The 24,152-nt window shown below is 43.4% G+C and overlaps 1 long non-coding RNA gene across 2 annotated transcripts; it reads right to left on the bottom strand.

Annotated features, from left to right (window-relative positions):
- Positions 1-504: 504 nt before the first annotated feature.
- Positions 505-23,681, bottom strand: LOC125183811 (uncharacterized). 2 transcript variants are annotated; one of them, XR_007166457.2, is made up of 8 exons: positions 22,135-23,681; positions 20,224-20,493; positions 19,391-19,587; positions 16,399-16,582; positions 13,525-13,651; positions 4,468-4,605; positions 4,108-4,228; positions 505-2,942 (listed from the first exon to the last, which is right to left on the bottom strand). It is a non-coding gene; the product is annotated as an uncharacterized lncRNA (long non-coding RNA). The 2 variants fall into 2 exon arrangements; XR_010825337.1 differs by having other exon boundaries at positions 505-4,228.
- Between the last annotated feature and the right edge of the window lie 471 nt (positions 23,682-24,152).

Below are 24,152 nucleotides of genomic sequence, written 5' to 3'. Positions count from 1 at the left end.
TTTCACATCGCTGCTCCTGCAGCCATCACTGCCCAGCGGTGGTGCCTTGATGAAGCAGGGAGAGCTCTCACCTTCAGGGTCTACGTGGGAAACCTCTTTCCACATCAAGGCTTCAAAACACCCTCTGAGCTGTGATTTCCACGTGTTCCCATCACTGCACACCAAGGTGCTAATTCCTTAACGCCCTTTTCTCCCCAGGATTTTTACAGGGTTACCAACCCTGCTGAACCTCGGCAGAAGGGCGCAGGCAACAACTCCAGGCACATTTCTTCCATGGGTTCAGCTTCTCTCATTCTTTATGTAACCTCTGAGTTCAGATGCCAGAAGCCTGCAGCTGACACATATGTTATTTCATCCAAAGTAAATGTGGGCACATTAGGGTTTTCTGATGCTTTTTTTTTTCTTAAATATACCAATAGAAATTAACTGCTGATGGCTTTTTCCAGAAATGAAAATAAGAAACAAAAATAATGAAAAAACACAAACCATTTGGGGTAGCATTTTTATAACTTGTGGCATTCTGTCTGATTATTATTAGCATGGAAGATGGGATGAAGGAAATCCCACACGTCTTCAAAGGGCAGCTGAGAACTAACTGGGTCTCCCCAAGCCAGATCCCCAGTCCACCAGAGGCTCAAAGTCAAAGCCTTCAGTAGCCTTAACAGCAGATTTCCAAGCCACTCTGGTGAAAGCAAAGAATTTTCTCATATGTGCAAACACACCTGACAATTGGCATAATCCCAACGCACACACATTAGGTCAGCTGAAATATTCCACTGTATTGACATTAATTCCACAGCTCAGGCCCAAGATCATGTTCTCATTTGTCTGAATAACAGAGCATTTAAATATTTAGTTCAAATATAAAGACCTTCAGCTTCTATATGGATGGAGGGGGGGGGATCCAAGGGACAAAAGTTTTCCTTGTAGCATGCACTGCACTGATTTCCAAACCTTGGCAGCCATGAGAAAGACACAGTGACGGCAAAAGTCTGGCCAAGACAAATCTATAAAATTTGCACTGTACATACAGCCCCTCCACTGCATGGAGACCTAATAAGCCCAAATACTTTCTGCCCCTCCAAACAGTTGAGCTCCAGAGGTTTCCCAATGGATTCTAGCGGGGCCAGAAGCGTTGAGACTTTATTATGTAACAACCCACATTATTTAGTGAAAATCTGGAATACACTTTATTAGCTGGGGCTTTGTTTGGTCAGGAAATACCTCCAGACAAATGTGATGACACAGGCATTTTTAATTTGCCACTTCACGTTCATAGCAAATTAGGTGATTTTACTTGTTATCCCCTCCATTAAAAATGACAGGCTGCAAGGTTAGCAGTTTCCCTCAGAAGCTCTTGATGACATTGCAGACACACATAGAAAGCACGAGCACATCAGAACGAATTAAGATCACCTCCATTGCCTATAATCTGAAACACTCCATGTGGTCTCTCTTAACATCAGTCCTCAATGCCAGCACGCTGGAACAGCATGTGCAAGTGGTTGGAGGGAAGGGAAGGGAGAGGTCAAATACTGCGTGCTCCATACGATCAAATTTGTGGTATAAAACCAACAATTACCAGTGCAGCGGTGAGTAAAAAACAAACGTCCTATCTATTACCCAATTTAGAATGCCAATGCGATGCCCTCAGGACTCTCGGTCCTCAGTTATTTTTTTGACATATTTGGTAACACATCAAGTCTCCATATCTGCTCTCAGATGAAGTTGTTGGGCTCTTCCATTTGTGAGCTTAAAGCCATTTTCATTTCAGAATGGACTTAGGAAAAGGCCAGCTAGGCTGGTGCTGAAGTACAAGTTGAGTACAATAGGAAAAATGTAGCAGAAATGATGTTAAGTGTAAAATATTTAATCTTGTCTGAATATCACTGGAGCAGCTCAACACAGACCCAAAGGAAACACTGATAAAGAAAGAAAAAAAGGAAAGAAAGAAACAAGGGAGAAAAACAATCCCAGTTTTCTGTACAATTAGAATTAGGAACTGAAATGTGGCCAGCATAGAAACATGCACTTTTGCTGGACTTTGGTCCAGAAAATATTGAAAAATAAATAAAAATAGAACAAGTAGAGCTGGGCAATAAACACATCAAGAGCACTATTATCCTGGTGGATTCTAGGTAGCCACGGTGAGTCTGCAACTGCATGGTTTTTGGCTGGAGGTTTAATGAAGAAGACTGAAGGTCTGCCAAACTGTGATGAACGAGACTTGTGCAGCTCCTGGGGCTTGCTGAGCGAGGGGAAGCATTGGCGGAGGTCTGAAGGCTGGCTGTGGTGCGTGGGTGGGGATTCATTGAGGACCTGCTGCTCCATCCATCAGCAGCACGGGACACCTCACCGGTGTGCCAACATCATCTTGGAGAGCACCGGAGTAACGGCTGTTTGTGTAGGCTGGAGGACACCGCACAATTGCTCCTCGGTTGCACTTAGCTATTTTATGGCGAGGCAATGAGGTAGTGCTGGGATTTTGAGGAATACCAGGTGCGCCTCTGAGAAACTGATTTCCATTCTGGGAAAGAAAGCGTCCTGCGCTCAGGCCCCCAGCAGGCTGGCTGGGTGGGTGCCTGCCGACCACCTTATGCACAGGAGGGTGAGGGTGCTCACCCAGCTGATCAGATGAAGCCAAATGCCACCGCCAGGTCAAGTGAATGTGGCCTGTGTTCATCAGCACTGCAAGTGATGGAAGCTCCCTGGCCTGAACAAGTAAAATGCCTTTCAGAATTCATTCCAACCCCAAAGAGAGAATCCCACGATGAAAACGTTGTCTCACTGACAAAGCACTCTTCCCTGGAAGCCACCTCTACAGATGAGACATGGGAGGTTTACAGATGCTGAATTTTGGCTCTTGGAGGTGTGGGGTCTGAGTGTCACAGAGGTGTGAGCACGCTGCTCTTGCTTCTGCTGGAGCCATTCTGTAGCCAAGCCTAAATGCAGAGATCGCCATTTTGGTATTTTCTTCCAGCTTCAGATGAATAAACTTTATTTTTAAAGCAAGAAGTGCCAGATGTATTTTCAGACATACCTGCTCAGTTGCCACCATGCCTCACCCTCTTGCCACCTCAGCTCTGCTAATCAGCAGGCAGTAAGCACACTGTTTACTTTGTCTGCCCTCCTGTGTTTTAACCCTGTGTATAATTGCTGAGAAACCCTCTCTACCTAAGAGTCAGAGGAGACTCTTTCTTTGTGTTTCTTTTCACTCAGAAGGGGCTGAAGCAGCAATCTTGACTTAAAGGCTGACTCTGATTGGAAAATAAACAACTATAAAGTACAATAAATCCCATTGAAGAGTCCAGTCAAAACATCCCAATGAACAGCTAATGCTCTACTAACCAAATCCAGATGTCACTGCCTTGTCTGGCACTAATTGGTTGACTGGAGAGTAAGTAACTGTGTAACCTGAAGGAAATCTTTACTTCTTGCACTTGGGATGAGTTGCTAAGTCAGAAAATGATTTGGCTTTGTTGCATTTCTTAATTTCCTAACCACAGAGGAGTCACAGGCACCTGCTCTCATCAGGAACTCTGCTGACATCCTCCCGGTGGCAGGACACGGTCCTATTTTAAACACCTCAGAAAAAGTTTCTCCAGAACATGAAGCCGCCTCCGACATCTGATGTTCCTTCATTCCCAAACATTGCAGGGTTTATTTGTTTAACTAAAGGACATGCCCAACCAGACTGCGGTGAGGTTCTTAGATAAAGGTAGTTGCAAATTCCAGCTGGATGCTTTTGAAACACCAAAGAAAACACCAAGGAGAGCAACTGCTTTCAGATATAATTAAAAAATAAAATCAGAAGACTGGAGATGAGTTTGGAAATAGAAAGTTGATTTTTAAAATAAGATTTGTCTCATGCACCTGAATTCCTATAGCTTCGGAATTCCATGTCTGCCTGCACAACTCTGCATTGGCAGATGACACACAAAGTGACTAACCAGGATTTTCCAATGACTTTTTTTTTAGGCATATTTGACACGATCATGTTTTAGAAATAATTTTATGCAATAGCACAAAGCACCGTGTGCCTGGAAGGACCTTCTCTGTTTTACCAGACTACTTCCCAGTGCCATGATTCTGCACACCTTTACTTACATTGTTTTCCTTCAAGTAAAGATGTCTTATTGGCTTCAGTAACTTCCATGACATTCAGAATTGCTATTCATAATTCATTCAGTTCCATGCTGAGCTCATAAAAAGAGGTTCTGTGACATTCCTAAAAGTTAATAAGATTCTGTTTAAAAACAAAACAAAACAACAACAAAACTGTTCATATTCCATATCATTTTAATTACTGTCAAAAATATCTTTAATTTTATCAAATAACTTACTAAAATAAACTTTAATACATAGTTCTCTTGATATCACTGCCATGTTTTTTGCATTTTATAAGAGCATTTTAGAAGTATGTAAATTTGCACACCAAAATCTAACATTGAGCTTCTGCTTACTTACATATAAATGATTTTTTAATGCTTGCTGAAAATAGGAGCCTATAACCTGAGCCTCGAGCAGCAAAGCCATTTTTTCAGTGGAGCACTGTACAGTGTAGCATCTGTCCAGACACATCCAGCCGTATCTTTCACTCATGAACTGCAAGTGGATAACACAGGATTTGAAATACAGTAGACGGTTGTGCAAAGCATGAACAATGAAAATTACATCCAGCCTTTAATCCAGGGGATTCTGGCCTGAGCTCAGCCTCCATGGATATACATATCCATTCTGCATTTAGTTCCACATATTCCAAAACTGGATGTTCCCCTAGAAGAGTCTCAAGGGAGCAGAAGGGGGATTAAGCAGCTTTCTCTCGATGTTTTGTTATTAGTATTATACATGTAATATGCACTCACACATGCAACTGTGCTGCACAGTCTTCGACAAAGAAACTCATTTCTTCCAAGATACCAGAAAGTTTCACATTTCAGGTACTGTCTTTGTTTTGTTCTTGGTCTTGGGAGAGAAATGATAGAAAAGAAGTGGGAAGTTATTCATGCACTGTACGTTTGCAATCAGAAAAATGTTGATGTCTTCCTCCTTCAAGTCTAAATGGAGGAGCATGTCCTGCCAATAGGACTCTAAAGGCAAAACGAGCTCTTTCAGCAAACTTCTCATTCCAAGCTTTTAAAACTGCCAGAAGTTGATTTGGCTTTAGCAGTGGTGATACCATGGAGGATTTCTCTCCTGTAGATGTTGGCTAGATATCAACAAAAATAAAGCCACCATCTTGCTGGTACAATCTGGCTCCTGTCAGCACCTTCACAAGAAGGCCCAGAATGAAGCATGGGTCCTCCAAGGACCATCGCTTCTACCTGTTCTTTTCTTCTCAGCTTCCTGAAGGTCTCACTCTGGTATCTCTCACCAGCAGGAATTAGATGCATCGCTTGAACACCACCAGGAATGTTTTAGAACATGTGATGCATGAAAGTACCAAATTTAAACAGACAAACATTGAACCACTCACCATAGTGGAAGAGAATTAAATGTTCTGTTCAATTTTATTTCAAAAGTTCCTAAAAAGAAACTGTGGGATGTCAGGAAGAAAACACCTATAAGAGTTAAATTTCTGTTTCTATCAAGATGAAATAATTTGATAGTATGGATAAATTTTGAAACAGGTTTTTAATAGCAGTGCAGAGCATCAATTCTTACTGGTACTTAACATTAAAAGTCTCTTTTTATGTCTAACCACTTTAGAGCACTGAAACACATCTTTAAAAAAGAGTCTTTGAATTTGGCAGCACAGTTGATGGCTAAAAGAAACTGTTAACATTCAGCTGAGTGGCGTGTGGAAGAAACCCAGCAAAGTAAACTCAAGGGTTAATGAAAGTAAATGAGATAATCCTCATTGATCCCCCATAATCCCCACGGTCTGAGCACAACTGTCAATCATGGGGAGAGACTTTTTTCAAAGCTATCCCTCTGTGAATAGGTCATTCCAAGCTGAACATACTTTATATACACACATATATTCAAACATACACACACACACTGAACATATAACAAAAATCTTAGCGGGGAAAATTCCAAAATGAAGGGGAATATAAAACATAGCTAAAAAATATGGTGTGTAAATTTAAAAAAATATAAAGTTTCTTTTAGCAGTTGAATTATATTTGAGCCATCTGCTCATACTACCTCACTGCTTCCCACGTAAGCTGGTAGCAAGTAAAGAATCTGTTGGACCCTTCCCGCCAAAAAGCCAAGAAACTGTTCCCATAAAATTAAAACTTACTGTTTAACAGGTCAACCTAAGCAAAATACAGTCTGGAACATAAAAGAAATTGTTTCAATCCTTCTCAGAGAACTACTGACATAAGAAATGCATTAAATCAAGTGATGGCATGTCAGAGGTTACAGGGCTGCTGCAGCGTTCCTGTAGGCATCTGGACACCAGGACAGAGGGAGAAAGGGATGTTCAGTGCCTCTGCAAAGCCTGAGCTCTACATCTATCTCTTCCAAGAACTGCACTGGGCTTGAAGGCAGTCTGAGGCATCAGTCTTTTTCTTTTAACTCGTTTCACTTTGGTCCTTGGCTGCATGAGCATTGCTGTGTGCTACTTGCACTGGCACAGCCAGAGAGGGAGCTGACAGAGTCAGGGCAGGAGCTGGCTCGGGGAGGTGACAAGATGTGGAGGCATCTGGGTTCAGCTTTACAGAAGGGCTTCAGCTCTACAGCCCAGGCTTTGCCACAAAGGCTCAGTTCTAAACGTACACCTGATTTTGTGAGAAATGTATTCAAGATGTTTGGTGGGTAGAGATGCTGTTCTGTACAATAATTATAATTACCTGCTTCCTCTGTGAAATTTCCATATAGTACTCTGCTTCTGGAGTTCTTGATATTATAGCAATCACCTACAGAGAAAGTCTATAGGGTTCAAGAGAAAAACAATCTTTCTACAGAGAGTTCAAACCTGCCTGTAATAATGTTATTACATTCTGCAGAGGAAAAGGAAATTGTCTGTCAAAGGTTTAGGATAGAAATGCTTCACACCACCCAAAGGTAACTCTTGACAACCCAGTGCAAGAGCCACTTTCCACCTGTAAATATTCAGAGCAAACTTTGCTGCCTAAGCCATCTCTTCTAACCTGAGGCTGAGCTGGAAATAAATGCCCCACTATCAGGTTTAAAGAAAAACCAGCTTGGTAGCCATTTGGCCTGCAGCCAGGATTACAGTGTTAACTTCACGTCTGTCAACCTGTCACTTAAACATTTACCAAACTACTGACCACTTCTATTAAAAGACCATTAAACCAGGATTAAGCTTTTCCAGGGTTAAGCTGATGTAAAAATGCAAGGAATGTCACACCAAGGGCAGATCATTTTATTTGTACTGTAAACAGGCAGAAGATGGAGGATAAAATGGTACGTGTTTATTAAATATGGGAATATATCTCTTTTTCGCATTTTTCCTTCTTTCAGCTTCCTAAACCTAGATTCCATTACCCAGTGCCCTGAAAGCTGCAGAGCATCACAAGGCAAACACAGAAGCCTCCAACTGCCTTAAACGCAGCCCCAGCTGCTTTACAACAGGTCAGCGCCACTCTGCCTGGACGAGGGGTGCAGTACAGAGTGCGGCCATAGTGCGGGGTAATAGCCGTGGTTATAAGCACAGCCTTTGGTTCGTGTGTTGTGTCCTAACCAGGGACCAACTGTTAAAAAAGGATGCTCTCATCAGAAGGGAGAGCCTATTCTCAGCAGGCTGTGAGTTCTTTTTGAAGCAATGTTTGCAATTGCAGTGGGGAGGTGTATGCCCAGACAGGGTGCTGCTGCTCCTTTCAAATTGCTTTATCTCAAAACAAGTCCTACAGGAAAAGGCACAGAACTCTACAAATCATCATCTCATCAGCTAGAAGAGTCTTACATCTGAAAATGCTCAAAAGGAGATAAAACTGACCCATAAACGAAGAGTACTGTCTCAGTTTTACCTTCTTAAGTTCCCAGTGACTTGGCAATGTATCACCTAGGCACACGACCTGGAGGCCAGCCCTGCAGGCAGTCTGTAGGCACGCTGAGGACAGACCATCCGTCTGTCTCCAGCCTCTGGGCTCACTTGATGCTGTTCAACACTCTCATAGGCTGGGTTTCTCCACCCGGGCCAACACACACATGCATGTAGGATTAGAAAGCAGCTTTTGGACTGTGAAAATCTAATGGACCTGTAGGTGATGCTTTCCTGAGGAACACATAGACTCCTAAGAGCTATCCACAGATAATATCTGAGCTAAACAACCAGTTCTACAGATAGCTACAAACTGAAAACCTTAACAAGAAGAATTAAGAAGCTGATACGAATCCTAGTTATCCTTGCTAATATTGAATGAGATACCTCCCCTTTCACCTAGACCTTCCCCCTCCTCTGTTCACTATATGAAATATAATTTTGCTTTCAGGAAGTATCTATGACACTTCCATCTGAAGCAGGGTTTCCAGTATTTACAGGTATCAAAGAACTGGTCTTAATTTCATCTGATACTTTAAAAAGCCTTTTATTCTGAAATAAATTATTGAAATGTGGTATTGGTAAAATGGGTTGCTCCAGTAATGGATTTACTGTGATGGTGCAATCAATTTCAGAGATTGGATTTCAGGATAGAAACTATTCATCACTCTCCATGTCAACGCAAGGTTTACCTTCACACTGCGGTCATCCACCATAACTTACGGATACCAAGGGCAGAGGAGGATCTATGGCAGGAAAACTCTTTCTAGGGCTTTTTTTTTTTTTCTTCCCTGTTGTGGCTGAGGTCAGAGCCTCAGGAGCTTGCAGTTACAGCAGCTCTACAGCATCAGGCTGCCATCCAGGGCATGAGAGGACTCATCCCTGTGCAACAGCAGGAATGCTTAAATATCCTATTTACCTGCTCTCTCATCATTCAAATGCAGGCTTTGATCTGTGTGTTTTTCCCCCTTTTCTGCCATATTTCAGGATCACAGAGCCCTTCAATAGATAAAGCCATCAGGACTGCAATAGTTTTAATAGGAATAATGGGGAGAGACCTTGGAGCAGTACAACTTCTCGTCCTGTGGCGTAAAGCACCCAGGACAAGACTGATGCTCATGTGGGAAGGAGTGCTGTTATCTGTCCTTCCTTGCCCTGCACTGCCCGCTCCCTTACAGTAAGTGCATGCCTGAGGCTTTTCACCAGCTGGAGACCCCAACAACTGCAGGTACGCCTGCCATGCTGGAGCTACAACCATCCTGGACCTCTGCAGCAAAGGGAGATGCTGAGAACAGGAGCACTTCTGTCCTGGAGACTGTCAACAGAGACAAGCTTATGCTCCATTTACTTTTGCTCCACAGAGGCCCATGTGCCTCTATTAGCATATATACATATTCACAGCCTCATAAGTCCTTCTTCTTCCTTGTTGCCTGCCTGGTAGAGCCCCTCCAGTCCTGCCAGTGCCACAGTCCGTGGATCCTCCATGAACCACCACAAAACATCTCATCTGCGGTGTCCTCAACTACCAGTGGCGGCAACAAACTGCATATCCAAGCCTCGTGACATAAAAAACATGTAAGCTATTTTTCCATCTTCGTCTCTAATGAATCTTGTTCTTAGTTCCTAGAAAGCAAAGTCAGCTCCATAAATCAAGAAGGCTGTCGTTTTGGTGTTTTACATTAACACCTTCATGCTTTGCTGTGACCTCCTGGACTGGGGTGAACTATTCTGCTGTGCTGGGAAATGGCAGCTCCGGAGCCAAATTTAGCACCTAGAAAATTTCCCTTGGCTCTTAGGTGCCATAATTTTAAACCTGACTCCCTGCTTAAAGACAAAGTCATGTCTACATTTGATTTCAGGTGTTACATACAATAATTTAAGAAGCTAAATGGGGATCTGGCAAGTCTCTGACTTATGGAGGGGGTTGGAAAATAACATTTGGAGCCAAAAGTGCAGCTTTCTTGGCTATGGTTTGTACTCTGTCTAGCAGACTCAGCTCTGCATTTATTCTTTCACTGACTTACTCAAGTGCTACAAATGGTGAAGTCTTGCTCAGCTTCAGAATCACCATCAATAACTACAGCTGGACCGGAATACTTAGTGAGGGGTGAAAAACAGGGCTTGTGATAGCTATTTATTGTGCCTGTTAGGACAGCTAAAAGTAACTGAAAGGTCTCTGGAGTTTTAGAGCTCTCTTCTCACTCCGCTCCACTCCACTGATTCCACTCCTTCTTCTGCTCTGTTTTTTCGTATGAAATATGGCCTATCCTGGAAATTTATTTTACAAAAATCAAAACTCTGAAGAAGCTCACAAAAGGCACTTTGCAATGGTTCAACCAAAGTGAGCCACAGCAAGAAAATTAATGATGATGCCACTGCATTTGCCTGCAAAGGAAGGGCTCCTGGAAGGGCAGGGTGTCCCAGGGGTGGCTAACTCTAACTTTGGCCTAGCAAGTGGTTGCTTAAGGTTCCTCTTAATGCTGCATTTTGAATGTTTTTGTATTTTTCCATTTATGAATATCCAGCCCTCAGCTCTCTGGCACCTGGACTCATTTGTTCGTTCTACTTCTGCTAGCAAGTCCTGCTCCAAACTGCTCCAGTGCCTCCAAACCTGGGGCACTTCCCCATCTGCCTGACGATCCTTTTGCCCAAGCTACCCCTGCAGCTGACAACAAGATCCTGTGACAGATCTTTCGGGCCATCCCAAATAAAGCCTGCGCTTTATTGTCAGACCTGCCTTCAGCCACAGTAAGCCTATAATAAAAGAAACTCAGTTCTCTTCTCTTTAGTCCCTGTTCAGAGCTCTTGATTTTGCTCAGGGACAAGATTAGGCTGCCGTATCTGTGTCAGTCTCAGTATTTTCCACTAGTGGTAACCACACTTGAAACACTAAGAGCTCTTGGAGTGCTTCACCTTCTGCAGTCCAGGGCTGACCAGAGTAGATCTACATAACTTAGTGGTCACCAATGTATGTACCTCTGCTTTGGAAGTGTTCTTGGGATGGAAGGTGCTGGAAAGGGTCAGGAGGAAGAGGCAACACTGGGGGAGAATGAAACTATAGCATAAATGAGATTTTTACTCAGAATTCCCAAGCTTCAATTTTTTTTTATTTTTTTAGAACAGCAGTAATTCCAGTGGTGAATGAAGAAAGAATTTCTTTTTTAAAGATCCAGAACTTTCACTGCTCAGATAAAATGTAATGACTCCAAGTTCTCTAAATCAAAAAAAAAAAACTCTTCCCAAATCTAACCATCAAGCCATAAAACTGTTCATGACACTGTTCTGAGTTTCTTAACTTAGAAATATTGATGGGCAGAAAATAAATTAAACCCCTAAAACTCTTGCAACCTTCTCAATCAAGTATAAAAAAGGGAGGGGGGGGGGGAAACCATAGATATATCCACATTCACCAGTAACCTGTAGAAATCATAATTAGTGTCAGCTGGAGTACAAGATGCTATGAATTTATCAGTGCTATGATATACACTTATCTAAGCAGAATCAAGCACTACTCAAGGGAGATTAAGATCCAGGAATCTAAGTTTACTATCTGCCTCTAGTATAGTGCCACAAATGCATTCCTTGGGGTCTCACAGGCCCCATACCTGGTTCACCAACAAAGAGATGAGATCTCAGACCTCTGATCTTCCCACAACGAGACAGCAGTGCCTCCTGCTGTACTCCAGGCAGCATTTATTCCTGCACTTCCAGCTTCCTTTGTCTGATTTCAATTAGAAATAAAGCTATGGTTAGCAAGCTGAGAATTTAGGTGATTAATGGAAGATGTGTAATTGGCCTTAACATCTCTGGAAGCAACAGCCTGTGTCACAGAAATACACTCTGCACAGTCCAGCATGGGACAACAGGGGAGTTGTGCAGTCTGCGAGGGAGCCAGAAATACCCAAGAGATGTTCTGTTCATAAACCAGCTCTTAATGCATTTCAGAGTGTGCGTAAGTGTCGCAGCACATCAGGGACGGTCTGCAGCACCCACAGGGTTTCAACCTCCTCAGACTTGCTCCCCTCCTCTTGCTTTAACTTATTTCAGTATTAATCTGCAGGAAGCCCTGCTGCAACACTGCGACCTTCTGCTGAACAGACTTTCACTTGTGCTGACCCATGACAAACTATCACAGTTGGGGAATGCTGGCTGTATCATAGCCTGCATGAATGCCAAGACGGGCTTAATCCAAAAACATCAGAAAAAGGAACTTGGGGTCAATCTTACTTAAGGAATGTGCCAAGCTTCCTGGAGGTCACAGCGAGAAAAAAAAGCCCAATGTTTCACCTCTGAAATGGAGAGACAGAGAGGTTTTAAATCCCTTCAAGTCATCAGCCTGCAAAGCAGGTAGACTAGCAAAATAAAAGAGGGGCTTTTCTCTGCCCTGGGCTGTAACTGGGAGCCTTTCACTGAGCGGGCTCTTCCTCCCCCTCGGGGTGGGTTTCTGCATATCAGATAGAAAATCTCTTTGAAAAACAGCAAGTCAAATCTTTCAAAACAATCATTATGATAACAACGAAGAATAATAATGTTAAAGACTACTCTGCCACCACGACTTCCACCCAAAAAATTTCTCAAGGCTTTGCAGAGTCTATTTATCAAACCTCGGTGTAGGGCGGCTGGCTCTGGGGAAGAATGTCAACAACACCCTCCACAGCGGGCTGTGGTCACTTCTCCCTGCCGTAAAAAGCACCTCGCCATCAGACCTTTCCAGCAGAAGCACAAGGTCCTGTGCTGCTTGCGGGGCACGACAGGCACAGACTGCCCACCAACCTCCCCTCCGCAATAACCTGCCCCCAGTACCCCACGTTTGTTCAGGTGATGGCACTGCTGAGATGTGCGTCTGTCTGTCCCGCCCTCACACCTTTTGAATCAATCTTCTTTGCCTGACTTCCAGGCCTTGGGGAGATGTAATATGTGCAAGGTAGCTTGAGGCCTTTGGCTCAAAAGGTGCCATGGGTGCAAAGGACAATCCCAGGCAAGTTTTAAGCAATCAGTGAATTTCATAGCATGTCTGGGAGACTTCTGTGGTTTATATTTGGAGAAATTGAGGCAGGAGATGGTGACATAGCTTCTAAAGATCACTGAATGAAACTGTGGGAGTGACAGGAAAAAAAATTAGTTATCTAAAGCTTTTCAAATGACCATCAGATAAAACTCTCTTCTAGTTATTTGCCATTAAGGATCAAAGAATATCCCAGTATTCAGCTAACAGAAGGCAGAAAAGGGCATTTACACCTGAAACCAGTTTCACTGAGGAACAGGGTTCCCACATAACCTTCACGCAAGTTCAGTGACAGGGTGAGAGAGCTTGGTGGACCTGGAAGCTGTGACATCTGCCTTGCCAGGACCACGTGCCACCACTACACTCCTGCCAGCCTGGCTCTGGAGATCTGTGCCCACTCCAGCTCAGCTGCAGTAATCCCCTGTCACCAGGATGGCCAGGCAAAATGTAGTCTGCAAGCTGTAATGCCAACATCACTGCAGTGATGAGCCCTGGGAAGGAGTGCCAGCATGAATGTTAATTCTTCTGTAACTAGAATTTGCAGAAGTGGTAGGTAAAGGCTTACCTGGGCTGTGGTGCAAAGCCTTGTGAGGATGGTCTGAGCTGGGGAGAAGGGCAAAAAATACAAGAACAGACTGGTTTGGAAGCAAGAAGGTAGCTGTGGACACTTGTAGACTCACTCCAGATTTATTCTGGGGTAAATGAGAAAAAAAAAAATTGGTCTTGTGCATGTACAGCCAAATGTGAATGTTTGCAAAGCCTGAGTAATGGGGGTAGTACTTCTCTTAGCCTCTATCCCTCCTCTTTAACCATTTCAGACCTCTTTCTTCCTCATCCCAGATGAAAAGCCTGATCCATCAGTTGGACAGACAATCCACAGGATTTCAGATCTCCCTGAAACACTCCTCAGAAACACCTTTCCTTAGAAAATTTTCTGCTCACTCTGCAAAACAAAGACCATCAGCTTCTAAGCATGTTTGCAGGCTAAGCCAAACATATAAATCTTTGGAAATTTAAAATTCACAGCATAAAACTGGGGGATTTCAGGAGCTGTTTGTAGCGCTGTTACTGAATTCTTAGAAGTGAGCAAATGCTGCACTTGGGCAGTCATGCAAAATATTAATTTCCATTGTTAAGACAGTTTTTTTAAGCTTCATTGACTGTCTTGTTTCCAAAATTGTTGTTGAGAGTAAGTAAAAGTAACCAGAAAAGTAATTCGTCTGACATCGATAAGAATGGGAGTGTCTGTTCTCCTTTCTGAAACGAAATGGTTGATGCTCGTTGTCATCCAGGGGAAGGAAGATGTGACCCATCACATCTAGCCACATTCTTATCACAGATAGTTTGTACACAGTAGCAAGAAATGCTCAGAGGTAAAGATCCCTCAAAGAACATTTGAAGAAAAGGAATTTTAAATTCGTTCAGGGAGAGACTGGGAAGAAAATATAACGCTAAAGATTGAGCTCTTCAGAGATTAAGGAGACCGTGTTTCTGTGCAAAGCACCTAGCACCAAGTTCAGCCAGTTTACCAGTGAACAACACTCAAAAGTCATGGAATTAATGAGCATCCGTCAGGCTGCTCCAAGACAGTTCAAGAATATGATTTGGAATACATTATTTTTTGTCAATTTTGTGATCTGCTTTATCTGTTCCATCATATCTTTGCTTAATTGTTTTTTACTTGCTTATCTATTGAAATTAAGCATCCCAGCTTCATTTCCCAGGCCTCCAGTTAAAGGGACTTACCAGGTTTATGAGTAGGTTCCTAAATTTTGAACAGGAGTTAAAACAGGTTCAGGTACAATTACAAAACTTCTTTTTTTATATATATCTGACAGCCCTTTGGCTGCTACAAGTCTCCTAGAGCCTCCCCACCTTAGCAGAGCAGCAGCTTCCATGCTTACCTGAACAGGCTCTGCCAGAAAGCCAACAGCTCCTACTTTCTATCATCTCTCACTTTTTTTTTTTTTAGATGAAATAGCTTGGTTTTGACTTTCTCTGCAGAAAATACTTTTTCTAAGTCTTTTGTCTTTTTTTTTCATGTTTATTCTCAACTTTGTGCCAGGATCTAATGAGACTCTGAAGTGAAGCTGACACAGTCAGTCTCAGACAGAATTATCTCTTCTCACAGTGCACATAAGTGCTTTTTGGACCAGTTTCCTTTCTCTCAGGCAATTATAGGTGATTTTAAAGAGACAGATGTTGTCAGATTTCTCCTTTGTCTGACGGGCTTTTTTTTTCCTTGGCTTTCTCTTTTCTGAGTAATAATAAAAAGTTGGCATTTCTGGGTGACTTCCCAAATTTCTGACCACACTCACCACAGGGTTGCATTCCAGCAAAAAATCCCAGCCATTTCCTGTTTTTCTGTCACAACTAGCAAACAAACACCCCAAAAAGATCAGCATTTCTAGGGAAGAGCTGTGGATAGTCTGCTGGCAAATGACTGCAGTTAAGTAGGAGCTTATATTTATGAATTCTCTTCTCATGATAAAAGAGAAAGGTATTTTTCCCATTTACTCTTCACTTAAGAACCACATCTAGTTGAGCATTTTATTTCAATCTGATTGCCAGAAATACCCTTGGAAGGATAAAATTACCCATTACAGTCCTTATGAACAGCCTGGTAATTAGAAGCAATTAAGATGCCCATTAGCCTTTCACAGCTCTCACCCAGCTGCTTGCTCCAGCCTCCTGACCATCCTAGAGGCCCTTCACAGTGGATGCCCTCCAGTTTATCAGTGTCTTGAAATGGGGAGCCCAGAACCAGCATTTCACTTCAGGAGGCATGGAGCAGAGGAAAATAACCATTTTCTCCAACCTCCTGGCTGCCCTTTTATTAATGCAGCCCCATGTACCTTTGTCACCTCTGCATTCATCTTTCCTTCCTTCACCTTGCTTTCCTGGTGAATAAATGAACAGATTCTTTCAACTGAAAAGATTTTTTTATGTCCTCTTTATCTTTGCACTACGCAAATAAAGAAATAAATACATTAAGTGTTATTGGTTTTGCAGTAACCCTACAGCTTTTGCAAAACTTTAGTCTTAATTTAGCCTACTTTGCAGACATACTTTGGTTCTAGGAAAGCCTGAAGGAATTGAAATGGGGCCCAAAACTGAGGGCTCGAGCAAATGTTAGACAGCTGCATGCATCCTTCCAAAGTAAAATAGATACTGAATGTAGCTGCTTGGAAATGAGAATTTTCTGCTTCTGCTATGCTTGTCATATTGGAAGTTCTTGTTTTATTTATCAGTTTGGATGCACCTGACCTTGTCTGTTCCATCTTGAAAACCTCCTTGTGCAGAGAGAGCAGCTGGGCAACTGTCCCACTCACAGTCCCAAGCAAAGCAAAAAAATAACCCAACAGGTTTGTAGATATGCTTGTTTCAGACCTTGTTTAAGCAAAAAGAGGGAGCAAAGAACTCAGTGAGATTCACTAACCTTCACCAGCACAGGCAGAGATGAACCACAGATGCAGAAGAAAGTCCCCCTGGGGTGCTCAGCTCACAGTTGCTGCTGTCCTGAGGATTTCTCTGACCTGACCGCTGTCTCCTCCCAGCCGCCCCTTTCTGATGTCCTTACCTAGCCAAGATGGAGCAATAAACTCATCTGGGTAAAAAGCACCCTGTAGGAAAACAGAATAAAATGATACTCTTTCTACAGATTTTGTCCTAATGTTGAAACTGTCAAATGAAAACATAGTTCCCCTCCACAGCATGGAAAGATGTGAAGCGCTTGCTCTCTTTTCCCTGCCCCAGCTTTCTGCAATTGTTCATAGGGTGACCAGGGGCTCAGTGCAGGGCAGGTAGCACAGAACCCAAAGGAACCATGGCAGCACACCCTGGCTCTACCCCAGAGAGCCTCCTCACTGCTGCTCAGCATTAAGCAGAGGACTCTCTGTCCCTTCAATCTGCCTGCAGTGATTTACATGGTATCTTGATTCTTTTTAAATGGGAAGAAACAAAAAAGCCCCTTGGGTCCAAACCCACCTGAGCTGCTGAGCAGTGCTGACCTGACTTCTCTTGCTCCTGCTCTCCAGGCTGGTGATGCCAACTGAGCTACACCACTTCAGGCCCTTGTCTTGTACACTGCCTTCCAAATACACTTGACAGTGACAAATTAAAGGGATGTGAATTCCTCTGAAGGATAACGTGTGGGTGCCCTGGGCAGAGATGGAAGTTGGCTGAAGGCAGCCCATGGTGCTGGCATCAGCACCTGGACCCCCTGTCCTGCTCAGAGGGAGACCTAGCTCAGCTCAAAGCCTCTGGCCTCATAAGGATTGAAAATTGAGACTGGATGCACTCTTGTTCCCTGGAGCAGGGTGGTGGCTCCCAAGCGACTCCTGAGGGACCCAGCAGTCACCCCATCTTTGTCCCACTAGAGCTCCAGGGAGTGAAGTCAGACCTCAGCCACAACCCCACCCCTGCAGGCTCCAGGGGCCACGGCCATTAACCTCATTTCTGCCACCACTGGGGACAGCATCACCGGGGTCAACTCTCAGCTGCCCTGCAGTGTCAGCAGTCTTACAACAGGGAAATGCCTACAAAATGCCTTTAAACCAGCACAACAAAAGTCCATGGCCACTTTGGTATATGAAAATGGAAATGTTGAGGAAACGGAGATCAGACCTCTTGTGCCCAGCATCACAGTAAATAACTTCCCCACCTCCAGGATCATTTCTCACCTCCTCTGTCTTTAAATCATCAGTGTCACAGTGGAAAAAAACAGAAGGACTCAGTCCCTTAAAGCTCTTTCCTCTTTTTGCCTATCATTTAATTAAATTATCCTATAATGAAATCTTTCCCTAATGAGTCAGTGTTTAATAATTTATTAGACACTGAAGCCCTGCTTGGAGTCTCATCAATTATGTATTACAGCACCAGGCACTTTCAAACTCTCTTTTTTCATTTCTCATTCACTTCATTAAAAGCCCCAGCCTTGCTACTTCTAGGTTTCAGCTCACTTGCCCAGACTTAGAGGTCAGCTCGCTGGTACCTGTTTTGCCCAGAACTCACCAACAGATGTCCGTGTGCTATGTGGTCTAAAACTGTGTGGCATCTGCATACATGTTTGTGTACATGTAGAAGGGCATGAGTACCTGTCTGTAAGCAAGAGTGAGCATAAATCACACTGTTTTATTCAGACTGGCACATGGGTGTATACATATACTTGTTGATTTGTAAAATCTGTGTATGTATAGGTGAGTTTCTGTTAGCACTCGTGCATCTGCATCTATAAGGTTATATTTGCTTTACATCCATGCACGTATATATCAGTACTGGCATTCCTGCCCACAGCAGTGTGCCAGTACACTCTTCTAAGTGCAGTAAATGAGCCTGTCTTTTCTCACTGCCTTTTTCTTTTTGTTTGTTTTGCTTGAAACAGTAGCACATATAGGAATTCCTGTAGGAATCAGTCAGGAAATATATACATCAGCTGTAAAGATAATGAATCTATTTAAGTGATCAGGAGAGTACGAAGTACACATTGCTGCAGTCCTGACCAGCACCCACAGAATCATTTGGGGAATGGGAGCTGATTTTTCACTGTGTTTCCCATCCCAGCCACTATCAGCCCTCTGCCTCTTGTAGAGCACTAAGTTTTATTTAAAACACATTGCCTTATTTACATGGAGGTAGTTTTGGAGTCAGCAGCTCTGTTGACTACTTATCCTGGGAGAAATTTGTTGTAAAGACTTGTGTAAAGTGCACTGCTGTTAAAAACTAGTCTAGGGAACATTTCCCCCAAGGAATTGGTGATCTTGGAAGAGTTGTTCTAAAACTTCACCCATTCAATCCAGCTCATTTAGTCAAGTCTGGGTCAAATCTGCTCAGTTAGCACAGAAACACAATTAGTTTAATCTCCAGTTTGGGAGCAGAGGGTCAAGCTCAGTTGTTGCTAACTCACACGCTCTCCTCAGAAATCGTGGTGTTGGTGCTCAGGAGAGCTGCAGGGCTGGAGCAGCTGAAGCCTGTGGCTCCAGGTGCCTGCATGGGGAGCACACATCAGTGGGATGACGCTGGCAGCAGCAGAGCAGATCTGATGTTGATCTGATGCTGTGCTGTAAAGAGTTTTTTGGTTTCTTTTCCTGAGCACAACCATGCATATTCCATACCTGAATTTGGGCATGCTGAAGCACCACCAATTTATCACATCTTAAGGCCTCCTGTAACTTAGGGCAGGGATTCTCCAACTGGAGCAGGTCTGCTTTTTCAGTTTCAAAATTATGCTCTTTACATTAGCCAGTCTGGGGGAGGAAAAAAAATGTGGTGCTGGCTTCCTTTCGAAAGAGTCAAATTCTGACTTTGTGCCACTTCCCAGCAAGTCCAAGAAAGAAATTGAGTCCCACAGGACATGCACTGGGTCACTGCTTGGTCCTGGTGACCAGATTCAGACTGACCAGGAGGAACCTAGGCAGAAGGAATCATCTTACCTCCTCTGAAGAGCCACCACAGCCGCAGCTGCTGCCTCCCTTGGATCTGGGCTGCTCCTGCCCCTGGTGACACAGTGTGGGGATGGCGCTGGTCCACTCTGCTGCTCCTGCTGGCTGCCACCGATGCTTCCAAGGATGGGGAAATGACACTAACTCCCAAGCTCATGCATTTGCATTTTGAATACTTAACTAGACAGCTGTGCAAGGGAAAGATTTTTTTGATCAATTTATACCCCAAAGCACAAAATTTGATTTTCCTTGTAATTATCTTATCAAGCAAGTCTAAAGGAGTTATTAGCTGTAACGATCCCATCAGGTCTTTCAAAAAACTGCTACGATTTTAAAGGGTCTTTTCTTACTTCAGATCGTTTCCTTCAAAGTGAACACTTCCCCAAAACCATAGTAAGAGACTCCATAACAGACACTATAACATACATTTTGCATTTTGCCAATCAAATGATGATTTAAAAAAAAAAAAAGCATGCAGCCCTCCAAAACAACCCAGTACTGGTGTTACTGGAATTCTTGCATTGCTCATCAATAAATATTCTGTGTCAATAGGCCATTAACTATTAATCCCAGTGCTGGCCATTTGAGAACTTTACATCAACACTCTTGTTATTTTACACATTGCTTCTCATCTTATTAAGTGACTTGCACATATGGACAAGAGCACAGTCTCACAAATGAGCTTGCGTCAATAATGCACGGGACACCACCTCCGATAAGGAAGGGGGAGAATTGCAAGAAAATGAATATGTCTGGGGCTATCGTGAGTATTTATTTACATTGTGAAGAAAGAGAATCCACTCCTGAAGAGCTTATTGCATTACCTAAGCTGAACTTCCAACATATGCTCACTCTCAGCTGCATTCTAACTTCATTTTTTCATCCTCACAGCAAATTTGGTGTTAGTGAAAGATGCCAGGCTGACAAGCAGAGTTCACCACTCACAGCATAGGCTGCTGCCCAAGCAAGCTGCTCTCCAGGCTCAGCTCTCTGCTGCTACCTGATGCAGACAGATGATTTCCAAGGTGAGAACTGAGCACGCTGATCCAGCTCTATAGTGCTGTTGAAGAGCACCTCCTCCAGCAATGCCTTCTCTAGAATAACAGACAACAAGGGGAGAGTTTAATAGTTTTGATTCTCATCCTTTTCTTCAACAGTATCTTGCAGCTAAAATCTATAAAGCAATATTTTATTTTAATGGTGGAAAACGGTGCATCAATAAACAGTGCTTTTGAAATGAACTCAAAATGCTGAACATTGTTTCTCCCAAAAAATTCTCTCCAAGCATTTAATTTATGATACTGAATCAAACCCTGACCTGTTGATTTTAAACTGGTTCTCCTGTAAGTCACCCTACAAATATTTAGATTCCCCAACTGGCCGTTCTCTTCCTTCCAACTAACTGTTGTACAAATCCACAAAGCTACTGCAAGCAATTACTCAACTGGACAAACTAAGAAATACAATATCCTGTATCCAGCTACTAGAGATGTCCCTACAGTATTCCTCAGGCTGTTACGGAAGGTGACTGGCAAAGTTTTGAAAAGTCTTATTAGAGACGTACATGGTGAGATTGAAGGGGAAAAATGCTCACTTTTTGGTTTAGCTCTAGCACAGAAGTAGAAGTGAGTGTGTAAGCAAAGAACAGAGATTCGCTGTGGGTGTCAGGAGCATGTGGCAATTCAGCAGCCAGACAATCACACACACATACAGATATAATTGAATAATATTGAAGTGGCAATTGCTACTCTGTAATTGCATGGCTCTAATTCCTGGCATTTAGTTGGCTGGAATTCAGTAGGAATTGGTGTGTCTTCTACGGAGAGAAATGATGACAGTGTAACAGCTGTGCTCTCCGGCAAACTGTGCAATGATATTAGGGTTTTATGGCTCTTTGGTTTGATTCCCAATAGCAACTACCCTATTATCTGTGGTCAAGACAGGTTAGCACCTGCTAAAAACAATTTCTCATAAATTAGTTCATGTCAGCTCTTGAATGGCTGCTACTTAAGCCTAAGGCCTGTCCATGCCCGGCTGCAGCCGCCCCTCCCCGTGCAGATGGCCGCGGCCCTGCAGCTGTGCGCCGCAGCGGGGCAGCCCGCACAACAATCGGGGCAGTGTGCGAGGCCTGCCAGGTTGTGCGGGGTGTCAGCATGGAGACCCACACCTGTGCTGTGCAGATGGCGAATGCGCTCCTTCCCTTTGGGGGTTGCAGAGGGCCTGGTGTGGAGGAGGAGGAGTGCATGGTGTTGCTGTTTGTGTCTAACCCTGGGTATCCCTTTACAAGTGGGGCCGGCTTGCTGGAGGAGAGGCAGAGCCCATGCCTTGCACCGGGTCCCTGAGCTGCCTAAGGGGATTTATTTCTGTTTGCACTGGGAAAGCTGTCCTCTGTCAGGAGGCAGCAGATCTTACCTAGCCAAGTCAGATCCTTGCTGAACACTGGCCATTTAACACTGGCCTTTACTAAGCATCTGAGACCAGACCCAGCTTTATGTTACAGCCGCCGTGAAGATAAGGATGGCCCCTGAGCTGAGAGCAAAATCTGAATCACAGCTATAAAAATTCAGGTCTCTCTCCAGTTTTTGTCACCATTCAGCTGCTAGAGATTAGCATGTGCTTCATGCTCTCTGCATAGACCCATATGTGTCCGTGCCCACTCCACATGCAGCTTGAGACAGCATCATACAAAGAGACCCGTGAGCGACAGCTTTGTGGGCTGAGCTGCTGGCACTGACCTTGATGTGATCGAGATGTTTCCAGGATGGCACATACAGATGGAACATTTCCTTGACACAGACAGACCTTATATTACACAGAGTCCAGCAGGTCACTGTAAGTGCTTTGGATCAATAAGGCATCTCACGAGAGCCTGTGCAGCCCCCGAACAGGAACGAAATCTGATCTCGCAGCTCAATGTGTTACAACAATTTTTCAACTGCATAGAAAACAAGGGGCTGCAGGGCAAGCAGTTGTCTCTCTTGAGGAAATAGCCAGAAAAGGATGAGGTTTACACAAGGCACATTCAGGATCAGCAAACTAGGATTTGAACAGACCATTTGGAAAAGACCAAAAAGTAACAGTTGTGAACAGGGGGCAGCAATAAACGTGGTGCCCATCAGTTCACTAACAGCAGTCACGGCATTGAGTACCAGCAGGACACGTTTGCCAGTTGGGTAGATTTCACTGGCCTGATGTTACAAAGCAGCATTGCCTGCAGATGCCATCACTATCACATTGCAGACCAGGGAGCGTTGTTTCCATTTGTGCTACTGAGCTCCAGTCTTTCCCTTCACCTGGACGAAGTCACATCCCAAGGTCTCTGGTCTCACCAGTGGCAGTTGCAGGAAACACGAACAGCCTGCCATCATGCTTGTTTTTCCTCATTTTGTCACTTCAGACATCCTTTTTACATTTCAGTTGGCTTTTGTTGTTGTTTTCTCCAGAAGATAACTTTCTCTTCATTTTTCCTCTGCATCTGTTCTTCCCACATTTTTCTTTTTTCCTTTTCTGCTGTCCTACCATCTGCTGTGCTTGTGAAACCATACTTATCCGAAGTTAGTTCATCTTTATTTGTAAACAACTTCTATTTTTATCTTAACAGCTATTTCTTTAGCTGTTGGACAACGTACTAAACACTGCTCAGAGCTTTAGGTTTCCACCCAGAGGGAGGCTGAGCAGACTCTTTTTACCCTTCCCCAGGGGTAGGGAGAATGTGACACACTTTCTAGAAAAAATCATGAATTAAACAGTTTCAAAGACATGCTTAGCTAAGAAGCAAATTGGACTGACTCCCCTTGACTCACAAAAGCAGTGATGATTCTGGAGAAAAATATTAAATGTCATATTTTACCTGGGAAAAGTGACCATTAGAGCAGACCCCAGGTCCCACGGAGGTGGTATGGGTTCACACAGCTGCAGAACCCCCAGCAGCCATCACTTCTCCAAAACGCTATTTTCACCACCTGAAATTTCTAAACATTTGAACTCTAGCAACAGGAAATATTAGGAAGCATACAGCCCTGATGCTCAGGAGTTAAACAAACAGAGGGTTAGGTGTACCATTCTTGCAGGACAGCCATCCAACAGACCCAGTTTCTCAATAACAAAAAGTACCTGAAAAGTGTGAAAAAAGTATGAGAGTCAATGCAGGAAAGTCAGAGTCAGCGAGAGCACAAAGTCCTCAATTTGTAGCACCAGTCAGTGAAAAAAAGGACATAACAGAACCAACCTCATCTGTCATAGACAAGCTGATTACAATCAATAGACACTTAATGGTTTCTTGGAGTCCCAACTGGGCAATTAGCAATAGCATTAAGCAAGCAAAGACATATTGTAAGCCTGTTTCTTCAGTGGAAGTGACAGAAAAGAGAAATAAGAAACCAAATTAAAATTTTTAGCTACAAATTCCTCTCTCATTATTACTGCATGAAACCTACTGCCAGTGTTAAAAATAGAACAAGTACCAGAGTTTTTCTTTTCTTTCTGCAATTTTCTGATTTTTTTAATGAAAAAAAAATCTCAGTTTCAAACTGTAATAAAACCTATTGAAGTCAGGAGGTAAATATGAGTGCTAGTGAAGGAAAGAGTGGCCTTTGGGGTATTCCTTTTACTACCAAATAAATCAAAAATAATGATTTTGAATGCCCCAACTTCATTAAAATCAAAGAGCACAATTCATGTTTTTGCTTTGTCACCCCTAAAATGCAGCAGGTATCACCCCAGTCTTTCCAAGGATAGAAAATAGCATTAAAAA

Source organism: Anser cygnoides, chromosome 16, assembly GCF_040182565.1.
Source record: "Anser cygnoides isolate HZ-2024a breed goose chromosome 16, Taihu_goose_T2T_genome, whole genome shotgun sequence".
Taxonomy (NCBI): Eukaryota; Metazoa; Chordata; class Aves; order Anseriformes; family Anatidae; genus Anser; species Anser cygnoides.
This window is presented reverse-complemented; position numbering and strand designations above follow the sequence as displayed.